This window comes from Perognathus longimembris, chromosome 18, assembly GCF_023159225.1.
Source record: "Perognathus longimembris pacificus isolate PPM17 chromosome 18, ASM2315922v1, whole genome shotgun sequence".
In the NCBI taxonomy this organism is placed as follows: domain Eukaryota; kingdom Metazoa; phylum Chordata; class Mammalia; order Rodentia; family Heteromyidae; genus Perognathus; species Perognathus longimembris.
This window is the reverse complement of record NC_063178.1, coordinates 25,929,349-25,941,915: the sequence shown is the minus strand read 5'-3', so window position 1 is coordinate 25,941,915 and position 12,567 is coordinate 25,929,349. Positions and strand designations below refer to the sequence as shown.

Genomic DNA, 12,567 nt, shown 5'->3' with positions numbered 1-12,567 from the left:
CCAGATCCATGACTAGGACAAAATTCTTTGAGACAAGATTTCCTTGAGGAGGACAAGGACAGGCCCTTTTTTTTTTTTTTTTTTGCCGATCATAGGGTTTGAACTCTGGGTCTGGGCGCTGTCCCTGAGTTCTTTAGCTAAAGGCTAGTGCTCTACCACTTTGAGCCACAGTGCCACTTCTGGTTTTCTGGTGGTAAACTGGAGATAAGAGTCTCACAGACTTTCCTGCCTGAGCTGGCTTTGATCTGTGATTCTCAGATCTCAGCCTCCTGAGTAGCTAGGATTACAGGCGTGAGCCACTGATGCCTGGTAGCAGACACTCTTATTTTGCACGTAGAGCAATTATAAGCACAAAATTCTCTCTGACCATATACTGATGTTTTGTGCTGGGGCCAAACAGCTCACTGCCTCTATCCTTTGACAGGCTTGGTAGCTCAGGCCAGACTATTGGCCCCATACCCCCACTTTCTCTGAATATACCTTGCCCCCCCCCACACATAGGAAAACTATGTTAGAGAATGTGATTCTAATCCAGGGTTAAAATAAGGCTCCTGGCTCCTTTCTCTAGAGAATTTCCAAGCCCTGAAGTACCCCTAAGAAAGGAGGTCTAGAGTGCAAAGCAATGAATGGCACTCAGTGAATGGCCAAGGCAGACTTCTGTGGCCCTTCAGATGTATATCATGTGGCCTTTTTTCCACATAGGAAATGGGCCCAGCCCTTCCACAGTTCTCCTTCACACTCCTTAGCAAGGATGAATGAAGGTAGAGGCCCTTTTCTCCATGGGCCAACTTGGAATTATGAGTAAGAGGAATAAAAATATCTCCTTATAGCAAGCGTGGTTTTAATTTAGATCAAGGAGATTCAACTTAGATCTAAGGAAGACTTCTTAGTAACAATTACTCACAAAGAAAACAGCTATTGCTGAAATGCTCAAGATGTGGCTGGAGAATGGATGCCCTAATCGAAATCAGGTTTCCATATTGTTCATGCATGTGCTATAGGCAACCAAAGGGGAAAACCAAATCAGAAAATAGAAGATCTGGGGTGTAGAAATCAGAAAAGCATAGCAAGACCAACCATATGAGTCATGTGAGTCAGAAGTGATTTGTTTTTCAGAACAAAATTAATGAGAGACTGCCTTAAAAGTTGTGCTTACTAAGGCATCCGGAAATGTATGGGAAAACTTTCTGCTTGTCATACTGGAGTAGTATTCTATTTGGTTTCAGGGCTCAAGTGAAGGATGCATTTCATTCTTCTTTGTCAGATTGCTCAGGTGTTGAACCAACATCTCTCTGCAGAACCATTCAACTCAAAATAGATTATCCTTTCCCACATTGCCCAGGGGCCTTAAGCCTCTATTCTTGAGCTATCCATTTCCTCTTTTTAGATGAAAACTTTCTCAAATCTCACCTGTTAGAGGAAGTGGCTTTTCCTTTTGCCAAATGATCCAGATAATTTGTGGTTCAGGGTGATTGTTCTCCCAACGTCCCAGGTGCCTAATCTTGTGGGGCATATCTCCTTCTTCCACAGGGCTTTATTCTAAGAAGATTCTTTTGTGAATTACGATACAGCTGGTATCACTTGAGAAAGTGTGATGAGACTAATTGGGTGAACTGGAAACCAATTACTTTGAGCAAAGCGGGAAGTAGCAAGGGAAAATGGAATGTGGTGCACTGCCTGGGTACACATCTGTTGTGTGACTCATTTGGGATTTCAGCTTGCCACTTGACCCCAATACAGAAGAAGCCATGACAAATTCCAAGAAATCTATAAACTCACCATCTTTCAAAGAGTGTAAAAACTGGATAATATAACCAAAGTGTCAACAAAATCTTAGGGGACGTAGTTGAACATTGTTCTAAGGAAACATTCTTTGTGTGGGCCCAGGGCTAAGTAATGAAATCGTTATGCCTCATTTGGATCCCTATTGATTGGGAAGATAGAATGTGTTTCCAAGGAAATTTAGAAACAAAGGCAAGTCTTGATTTAGATTCTCAGGGAGTTCCAGAAGGTTCACACAACCTTTATCACTTAGCATCATGCACCTGAGGCATATACTTTGAAACCACAGGAAATAATGGACCTGGGAAATTGTGTTTTCTTTAAAAAAAAAAATCTTCAATAGCATGAGCAACATACATTTTGTGAGCCCATCTGCTAGTGTGTATTTGTAGGACTTCTCCCTTCTTGAAACTGCTGTTTTTTTCCTTATGAAGCTGCATTGTATGAGCCCATTCAGACACTCTGCCTAGGTATTCTATTAGCATTTCCTGTAACCAGTACATAGAAAACACAAATGACTAAAGTCATTGCTTTTAAAGCCCTTTTCACAATTGAATTTCCTGTGGAGAAGCAATATCCCAGGAGCATAATAGATTTCTCCCCTTCTTCTATTTACCCAGATACTTTCACAGCAAACTAATCAGTTACCATTCTAATCTATATTTCTGATTTGTTTACATGCATCATTCAGGCTGGCAATCTTTTGAATTTAAATGTGACTTAAAGCAAAATAAAAATAAACCCCAAATAAATGACACGGAATTGCTAACAGTAGGAACCTTGTTTACATTCCACATTCTGCAAATATTTTGTTCAGCTGGCTAGGAAAACCACATGGTTGAGACAGACTGGGTGATGATTTGCTTTATTGCCTTGCTAGGGCCAGGATGGGAAAAAAAAAAAAAAAGAGGGTGGCACGTGATAGGGCTGTCTGTCACCTCAAAGCCAGAGAAAGAACACATTTTCAGCACACATGTGATCTGTGCTTTCACAGAAGAGCTCTGATCATGGAAGCCAGAGCATCATGTGCTCCTGGCCTGAGGCCAGAACCCACCGCCAGGCTGGGAAGCCCTTGGATAATAACCAGCTTTTCCTTTCTGCAGCCACCAGCGGATGCTGCTTGTTTCCTGAGACCTTCTCCGAGCCCATTTGTTCTTCAAGTCCTTTGTTCCTTCCTACTTTCTGGAATCTCCCTGTAAGACGTTCATGTTTCTCCCTTCCCAGCTGCCCTGGAAGAAGGTCTACTAAGGGGCATCTGCATGGTCCTTGGCTCCCTGTGGCTCCCAAATGGTGTTTTGCCAGCTCAATAGCAAGAGTTCAATAATACTCACAAGAGGAGCAAGGCACTCCCAGAGGTCCCAGAAACACAAAGATATTCTTTCCCATTGTCCCTGTCTCCCAGAGATGGGACATCTCACTGCACAGACTGCGACCAAGATCACTCTGCACTATGCTTAGAGCATGAGAAGAGAAGGGAGATGGATGGATATATGTGAGGACAGAATTGAGAAGCATTGGGTTTTAACAAATCAATTAATTAACTTATTTAGAATTGGAGTTTGACCTTGAGGCCTCAAATTTGCTAGGCAGGTGCTCTACTGTTTAGTCATACCCCCCCCCCCCCGATTAATTTAAGATTGGGTGCCACTTCTTGCTCAAGCCCGTACTTGGACCACAATCCTCTGATTTTATGCTTCTGGCCGTAGCTGGGATGACAGACCTGTGCCACCATGCCCAGTGTCTTTCATTGAGATGGAGTCTTACAGACTTTTTTTTTTCCTAAGATGGCCTGTACAATGATCCTCCCAATCTCAGCCTCTCACATAGTGGGCATGACAGGTGTGCTCCACAAAACCTAGCTATACATCGAACAGGCATTGTACAAACATTTTGCCCAGGCTGGTTTCCAACGACAATCCAAGCTTTATATGGTATCATGATGGTGCTCAAAAGGTTTCAGATTTGGAGCACGTTGGACTGGGAATGTCTGGATTAGGGATGTTCCTCCTGTATTTTATTAGCTATGTGTAAGGAATACATTGCCCACCTGAAGAAAACCAAAGGAAAAGACTTTGGAGTCCCACAGATAACCGCTGATCTTCCTAGGTGTACGTGCTTCTTGGGGTGTCTGCTGGCAGGAGGCTGTGTAGTTACAGACCCAGAGGCTTCCTCTTCTAGCCTCAGACCTGAGCGTCTGAAATGTAGAAAATGTCCACAAGCCACAGTGAGAAGTGCAATTATTCGTGATTCTTCCAGTTTTGTTCAATGTTTGGTGGGAGGGCTATATTATCCTACTCTGCTGCTTTCAGGCCATGTGCGTTCCACCGTCCAAGGTCAAGGGTTGGCATACAGAGCCTACAGGCAGCTCCCGCGTTCTGCTAGTGACCATCCATTGTAAGCTCCATGCAGCTGGGGGTCCATGCTCTTCTCCCTTCCAGCCTTTCAGGCTTGGGGAAGGGCCTCTCCCCATCACCATCAAAGAGCAGCGAATCAAAGCCACACGAGAACAGGGAAAACAAATGGAGCCCTGACAACATTCACCATCATTAAATAAATACCTACAGAAAATCCTTCCCCCCTTAATGCAAGACTCTCAAGAGAGTAATGGTTTAGTATTTCTTTAGTTCTTAATAAAATAAACATAAACATATAGAAGCTGAAATAAAACTTTAATTGAAAACATAAAGATCAGACTAATGTAGTAAACTGAACCATGTGTAAAATGATTAGCTTAAGAAAATGACACAGAGTATGAAAATTTTTATTTTATTATTATTATTATTATTTGTGCCAGTGCTGGAGCTTGAACTCAGGGCCTGGGAACTGTCTCTTAGCTTTTTCATTCAAGGCTGCTGCTCAACCACTCGAGCCACAGCTCCACTTTAGTCTCTTTGGTGGTTATTTGGAGATCAGAGTCTCACTGACTTTCCTGTTTGGTCTGGCTTTGAACCTCCATTCTCAGATCTCAGCCTCTTGAGTGGCAAAGATTACGGGCACCAGCCACTGGCCCCTGGCCTCAGAATGAAGTTTTGTGTGTGTGTGTGTGTGTGTGTGTGTGTGTTTTGTTTTGTTTTAACAATTTCACTGAGGTTGAATTCACTTAGGTTGGCCCACTTTCCACACAGAGCTTGGTGAGTATTGGTCAGTATACACAGTTACGTTATCAAAACTACATACGTGGGCACCTTTGTCATCTCCAGAATGTCCCTGTACCTCGCTATAGTCAAGCTCCTCACCTCAGTCTGTGCCCTAGAAAACTGCTGGTCTGCATTCTGTTGTAATACTTTGCTTTTGTCAGAATTTTACCAATAGAATCACACAGTATGTCTTTTCCTGTTTGGCTTCTTTCACTTAACATGGTATGAAGTGAGCCTCATGTTATTGGTTATTCTAATTACAGAACTCATTTCACTGTGCTGCAGTGTCCCTTGTGTAAATGCCCATACTTTCCTTATCTATAGACAAACATTGGGATGGTTCCATTTGGTAGATCATTATTAACAACACTACTATAAAAATCGACTTAAAAGTCTTTGTGTGTTTTTCTTTCCTAGCTAGAAATATGTTGATTTCTTTTTTTTTTTTTCCAGTTCTGGGCCTTGAACTCAGGGCCTGAGCACTGTCCCTGGCTTCTCTTTGCTCAAGGCTAGCACTCTGCCACTTGAGCCACAGCACCACTTCTGGCCGTTTACTATATATGTGGTGCTGGGGAATCAAACCCAGGGCTTCATGTATACGAGGCAAGCACTCTTGCCACTAGGCCATATTTCCAGCCCAATATGTTGATTTCTTGTGGGTAAAAATGAAAGTACTGGTACGTGAATATGTTGGAATGAATATATATTTATATATTATACATATATATGATAATGGTGTTTATTTTTTCTTTTATGGTTTGTGCGGTGGCACCTATATATAATTCTATATGTGTATGTGTGGTATATAAGCTCAGAAGCAGGCATAGGATGGAAATGCAAACATTTTTATAGCTTCATGGGATGGAATTTGTGGAGACTGACTGGCTTCTGCCAGGTCACTTTAGCCTTATCCCTGGATTCTACCCCATCTTCCCTGGAACTGATTCCAAGGTCCTTTCAGCTGAATCAGATGTATTTTGTTATTTGTTTATTTGGTAGTAAAAGGGTTTGAACTTGGGACTTTACAGTTGTTAGACAGGCACTCTAGTGTGTAAACCATGCCTCCAGCCTTCTTACTGGGTTAGTTTTGAAATAAGGTCTCACTTTCTGCCTTGGTTGGACTAGATCTGCCTTAACTGAGCTGCCAGGCATACACTACCATACCCCCATTTTTTTCTGATGAAATGGGGGGTCCTTAGAATGCCTTCACTTGGGACTGGCATGTGTAATCTGTTATTTCAGCAAATATGCAACTTAAACAAACAACAGAGAAAAGAAATGATTCAGTTATTCAATACCTTCAGCAAAAGGAAAACCGTTTTTCCTTCTTTGCTTTTATATTTACAGATATCTCCGTGGTTCTCTCTCTCTTTCTCTCTCTCATTCCATCAATGCTAATCTTTCCCTTCAGTCTCGCTTTGGGAAAACAAGTTCCTCAACACTGAGAAATCTATTTGTCAGCATAGAAAAGAGTCTGAGAATTCGGGGTAAGGCCATTCCGGATGTGTCTGTAAGATGACTGGAAATGAGAGCGTGTAAACACAGGAGCTGGTAGAAGAGCAGACTAGGTCTTCAACAATTTTAAATAGATAGCAGCCCACCATCATATTGGTAAAGTTATTAGAGCTATACTTAGAAAATGTGGAAGATATTCCTGAAGTGGGAGAGGCTCTGAGTCTGGAAACTTCTTATAAAATCAGATGTTTGGGATTTTAGTAGAAATGGATAAACTGTTAATAGTAGTTTCCTCTTCATGGTGCCTTTTTATAAGCTAGGCACCCCATCCTGAGCACTTTCCTTCCTTGATTTTATCTGTTTTTATGAGAACCCCAGGAAGAAGGCATGTTACTACCCCCATTTCATTGGTCAGAAAAAAAAAAATGAAACCAGGAAAAAGGTTAAATAATTTATCTGCCCAATGTCACATAGCTAGAAAGATCCAGAAGCGGAATTGTGTCCATGTCTGTGTAAACCCAAAGATTGTCCTTTGCCTCCTCTGGCTAGATTACTAATGAGCAATGGGCAGATTCGTTTCTCACCTCATTGTGACTCACGGGTCTGAAATTTTGCTAAGTGAGATTTGTTATCACTTAGAGAACAAATTTCCAATTTTTAGTCTGTGAGAGAGAGAAAAGAGAGAGAGAGAGAGAGAGAGAGAGAGAGAGAGAGAGAGAAGGAGAATGGGGGTGGTAGAATGTAACTGCATAGCTCAGGTTGGCTTTGAACTCACAATCTTCCTGCCTTCCCCTCCCAAGAGCTGGAATCACAGGTGAGCACCACCATGCTTTGCTTGCACTGTTTTCAATCGGGATTCATGCTTCCTCTCTGTTCTCTCTGGGGACAGTAGCTTTCCCTACACAAATTCAGTCTTTAATAAGCTAAGAGATTCGACATGTTCCTTAGAAATGGCATTTGAAGGTGTTCCGAGCTTTTTCCTTTTTTCTCCCTTCATTAGATGGGTCATGTGCCCACGTCATAAGATTTGAGGGAGACACATGTCACGTGAACATGTGAGAACCCCATCATCAGGAAGGGGTGTGTGTGTGTGTGTGTGTGTGTGTGTGTGTGTGTGTTTCAAGAAGGCACAAATGACTCAGGCTAAGGTGGAAACGTAAGTAAAGTAGCTAAACCCAAAGCACTGCTAACATCTCAGGTCATGGAGACAGGAGGCTCCAGCTCCCAGTGCCTGCAACTCCAGCCCAGCCCACGTGGGTGTCTTTTGCCTTGTCTCTCCTGAGCCAGGCTTGCCACTCCCTCCACAGCTATGTCCTTGCAAGTGACTGCTTCTGGTAGTTGACACTGGGTCTAACTAAAGATCATGGCAGTTAGGCTATAGTACTTAAATCAATAATAGCCTCCTATTTTAAAACAAATTTTTTTCTTTCTTTTTTATTTTTTGGTGCCACTCCTGGGGCTTGAACTCGGCCTGAGTGTTGTTTCTGAGATTCTTTTTCTCAAAGCTAGTGCTCTCCCACTTGAGCCATAGTGCTACTTCTGGCTTTTTTTTTTTTTCTGAGTAGTTTATTGGAGGTGAGAGTCTCACAGACTTTCCTGCTCGGCTGGCTTCAAACCACTGGCCTCAGTTCTCAATCTGAGTAGCCAAGATTACAGATGTGAGCCTTACAGTTTTAAATGTAAGCAATCCGGCCAACGAGTTGACATTTCTTTGAGGTTTGAATCACTCCAGCTACTCCAGGCACTAAAATCCTGGCTGAAGCATTTAGTCACACTATATCCAGGCTGCTAGCGATAGCAGCCCCAGAAAAGGCTTCATTTAACCTAGGACATTGGAAGGCAACAAAATAATTCATCCAAATGGACTCCAATCAGCCTAATGCCGTGGGGTATCCAAATTGAGCACCTAATGTTTCTTTTTCTGATTCTTAGCTTATCAAAGGTATCATAAACTGGTTTTCCATGCAGTTCTGTGCAGAGGTGGGGTGAGAGGGAGCACGTGTCTCTTTTACACACACTGTATCTGGTTCATTAAAAATGAGCCAGATGGTCTTCCAGTTTATTACTCTCTGTCACCTTTTCTTTTTTTTCAGAGGTGAGGATTGGACTTAGGGCCTTGCACTTGCTAAGCAAGTGTTCTTCCACTGAACAAAGTCCCTAATGATGGAAATCTGCGTTGTTCTCCTTGTTGCCCCCTATCACCCCATTCTTTTTATGTACCCAAAGATCCTCTATGGAGGACTTGCCACTCCCCTCTAGGCCCATTCTTTCTATGTATCCAAAGATGGAATATGAAGGGCTTGCATCCAAAATGGAATATTAAGTATTTGCTTTTCTCCCTCTAGACCCATTCTTTCTATGTATCCAAAGATAGAATATGAAGGATTGACCCCCACCTTATACAGACAAGAGACGGAACCTCAGCATAGGAACCTGCCTTGATATGCAGACAGGACATCTCACCTAGATGCAGCTGTACACAACCCTTTGTGGGCCAAATGGAAAAGCCCCAACTTGCTAGACCTAGTGGAGCTTTCAATAACCTCTGCCTCCTTGCTCAGACCCCATATAAGCCTGGTCTCAAAGTCACCCCCTAGCACAACCTCCAAACCCATGGGAAGGTTTGTGCCCCTCGCTGTTTCTCAATAAACAGTCCTCTCCTGTTGGTGATTGAGTCCTGCCTATTCCTTTTCCATTCTCCTCCATTTTCCCAACATCCAATTCCACCTCCTGTCTCTTGCTCCAGGTGATGCAGCTTCCTTGAGCCCAGTTCACCCTGGACAGTGGCAGAAATGAGCTCAGAAGTGCGCATGTGTGGGTGGAAGATGTCCCAGATAATGGTGAATTGGAACTCACATCCCTCGAGTGATCAACCACTTGTCTTTCCCCCAAAGAGAAACCCAGAGGCTGCTCATGTCCATCTACTTAAAACTTTTAGACCAAGGTCTCAGATTCCCCAAAGGAGAATAGTCTACCTTCCTCAATTCACCCCAGCAAGAGTGTGACTCAACCAGGTATTTGAGTAAGAAAACAATTGTCATACAAAAATTCCCTATAAAGATATATTAAAAGAAAAAGGAAAAAATATCTTAACCCAAATTATACTACCTGATTGGCATAATTGTCTCCAGTAGACACAACCCTAATCACTGAGTCTGAATATTGTTCCATGTACATAATGGAAGATCATAATTACCTAAAGTACTCATTATTTCTAAAATTATTTTATGCCACATTGTGAATAATCCCAGGAAGAAAAGTGTCATCTAAAAACAAGGTAGGAGAGAGCAATTCTGTCAGACTCAGTGAACACATTTTGAACACGTAGGATATATTCCATGTTCTGCCACATGCTTTGGCCTCTTTACTTCATTTTAAGAATAACTCAGTGAAAAGTTGGTAGGGAGCCTTTTAATTCCCCATCCTAGGCCGGCCATTTAAGACCCTCAAAGTCCTTCATTTCATGACGTGATAGATCTGTAAGCTTTTGTCAGCTACCCAAGGCCTGTATGCCTGTTGATAATTTGGTATGCCCTGTCAAAGATATTTCAGGTGCCTCGTGTGTGTGTGTGTCAATATCAATATCAAATATACAAACGGCCCTTGGCAGTTAAGGGGTTCCCCACCCCAATCTGAAAAAATAAAGAACTGGAGGATGGTGGTTTCATTTTGAATAGTTTCAAAACTTGATGAAGATCAACAAGTTTTAACACCCCACCCCCTGCAACTGCAGATGCTGGTCACCTGATCCAATGGCATACTGCCTTTTGGCATGTTCATTTCGGAGATATGAACAAAGTTTCAAGAATAGGTATTTGAGTCAACAACAGGAAATCTTAACATTAGAAACAGTTAAACGGAGTCTGATGTCACCATACTCAGGAATTTAAGATGGGATGAGTATGTCCCGGGGCTACACAGAGAGACTTTGTGTCAGATTTTGAAAAGAGAAAAAGCTGGACACTGGTTGCTCACACCTGTAATCCTAGCTACTCAAGAGGCTGAAATCTGAGAATCACAGTTCAAAGCCATCCCCAGCAGGAAAATCTATGAGACTCTTACCTACAATTAACCACCAAAAACCAGAAGTGGAGCTATGGTTCAAGTGGTAGAGCTCTAGCCTTGAGTAAAATCAGCTCTGGGACAGTACCCAGGACTGGAACACACACAAACACACACACACACATACACACACACACTTTTCAGTAAGGGTCATTCATTTAGTAGAACCTCTTTCTCTCCATTTATAAAATATCAGAGTCATCAGAGACAGAAAATTCCAGAGCTCACTAAATTAAGATGGTAGATGTTTGGGATATTTCACTTTGGAAAGAAAAAGAACTCCTTAATGTATAAAGATTGGCTTTCTCTTAGCTACCACTGTAAACTCAAACTAACCTTTGTGAACTCAGGATCTTTGGTTTGCTAGGCAGGTGTGTTAGCATGTGAAGCAGCCCCAAACCAAACCTTTAAATAAGATTTTACTTCTGTCCAGTTTCCTTTTGGCTAATTAGGTTGATTTAATTTAGTTCAATTTATGAAATGTGATGGGACAACTACAGTGTGACAGGTACTCTCTGAAGGAGCCTGTAGACAAGACATAATAAAGAAATAACTAGGCAGGGACAATATTGTAATACATTTTTCTAAATTCTAGCACTGTCAAGATAAACCAGAGAAATAACATCATGGTTCTGTGAAGACTTATTGGCCATTCTTAGTGTTGGTAAACTCTGGAACCAGGAAAAATCACTCTAGTGGTTAAAACAAGTATTTGTCTCCAGGTGCACCATTAGCTTTGATCTCTGAAATTACCCACTTTTTTGGATTTTTTAAAATGGAGTGGTATGTAATATGCATACAATATATACTATATTGTTATAGTAAATTAGATTTTGCTAGAAAATAAGATACAAACCAGATATCCAGGTACAAAAAGAAAAGGTTTATTGCCAGCAAGTGGACTGGTGAGACCCCTTCTCACAAGATAGAAGAAGTGAGAACAAATGCCAGCTATTGTGTTCGGGGACCTTTATAACCTCCAAGGTTTGAGAGATTTTTGCTGCCTTATATAGTTATAACTGCCCCAAAGGCCTGCTATCTCAAGTCACCTATATAGCCTGAGGGGTTTAGGGATCTTGCTTCCTTATATGGCCATAGCTACTTCAAAGGAGTGCTATCTCAAAGTAAGGGAAGTAGAGACTAATTATTTACTAAATGAGCCTAGTATTGCCTAGGGAAAGAGCATGTCTAGTGATGAGGGAGGCTATTGGGCTAATACTATATAATATATACTTTGTGTGGTATAAATTATATGTGTATGCAATGTATGCATAGATGTGTATATGACATATTGATATAATATATAATGACATGATATATAAGTGTATATAATATATATTGCTGTGACAATGTGAAAAATGTTTAAGTACTTGGGAACAAACACAAAACAAGAATTGAACACAATTATCCCTTTTCACACAATCCTCTGTCCTTCCCTTTCATCAGATCCAACTGTGATGACTGTTAGGAAAATGGAGAACAGAAAAGGAATAGTCTGAACTGTTTGTTGAGGAACAGCAACAGGCAAAGACGTTTATTGAGGAACAGCAACAGGCAAGGACTGTTTATTGAGGAACAGCAAGGGGCTACAGACCTCCCAGGTTTGGAGGTTGTGTGTAGGAGGAGGGTGAATTTGGGTGAAATTGGGATCAGGCTTATCTGGGGTCTGAGCAAGGAGGCAGAGGTTAATGAAGGAGCCACTAGGTCTTGGAAGTTGGTGGCTCTTCCTTGGGCCCACAAAGGACTGTTTACAGCTGGGCCTAGGTGAATTGCCCTTGCCTGCATATCAAAGCAGGTTCACACATACTTGAGGTTTCTGCCTGGTGTCTGTAAGCTCCTGAGGCAATAGGGTGGGTGTCAACCCTTCAATGACCATATTCTTCACTGTACTGAGAGCAGAACACGTGTGACAGCAGCTTAGAAACCTGACAGGAAAAGAATGGGATAGCAAAACTCAAACTTGTCATTATTTTCTTGGTTTTCAGTTGGGGATAAGACTCTGCCACCCAAGTCTGATTAGGGTTAGCTACAGAATGGTGACTATCTCAGTAATTGAATTGAGGTGATCTTTCACAGTCAATCAAGCTCGTTTGGGTCACTGTAGTGGCTATGGCTACAGATAGATGTGAAC

General features: G+C 42.0%; 1 pseudogene; it reads right to left on the bottom strand.

Annotated features, from left to right (window-relative positions):
* Positions 1 to 7,368: 7,368 nt before the first annotated feature.
* Positions 7,369 to 7,456, bottom strand: LOC125367383 (annotated as a pseudogene).
* Between the last annotated feature and the right edge of the window lie 5,111 nt (positions 7,457 to 12,567).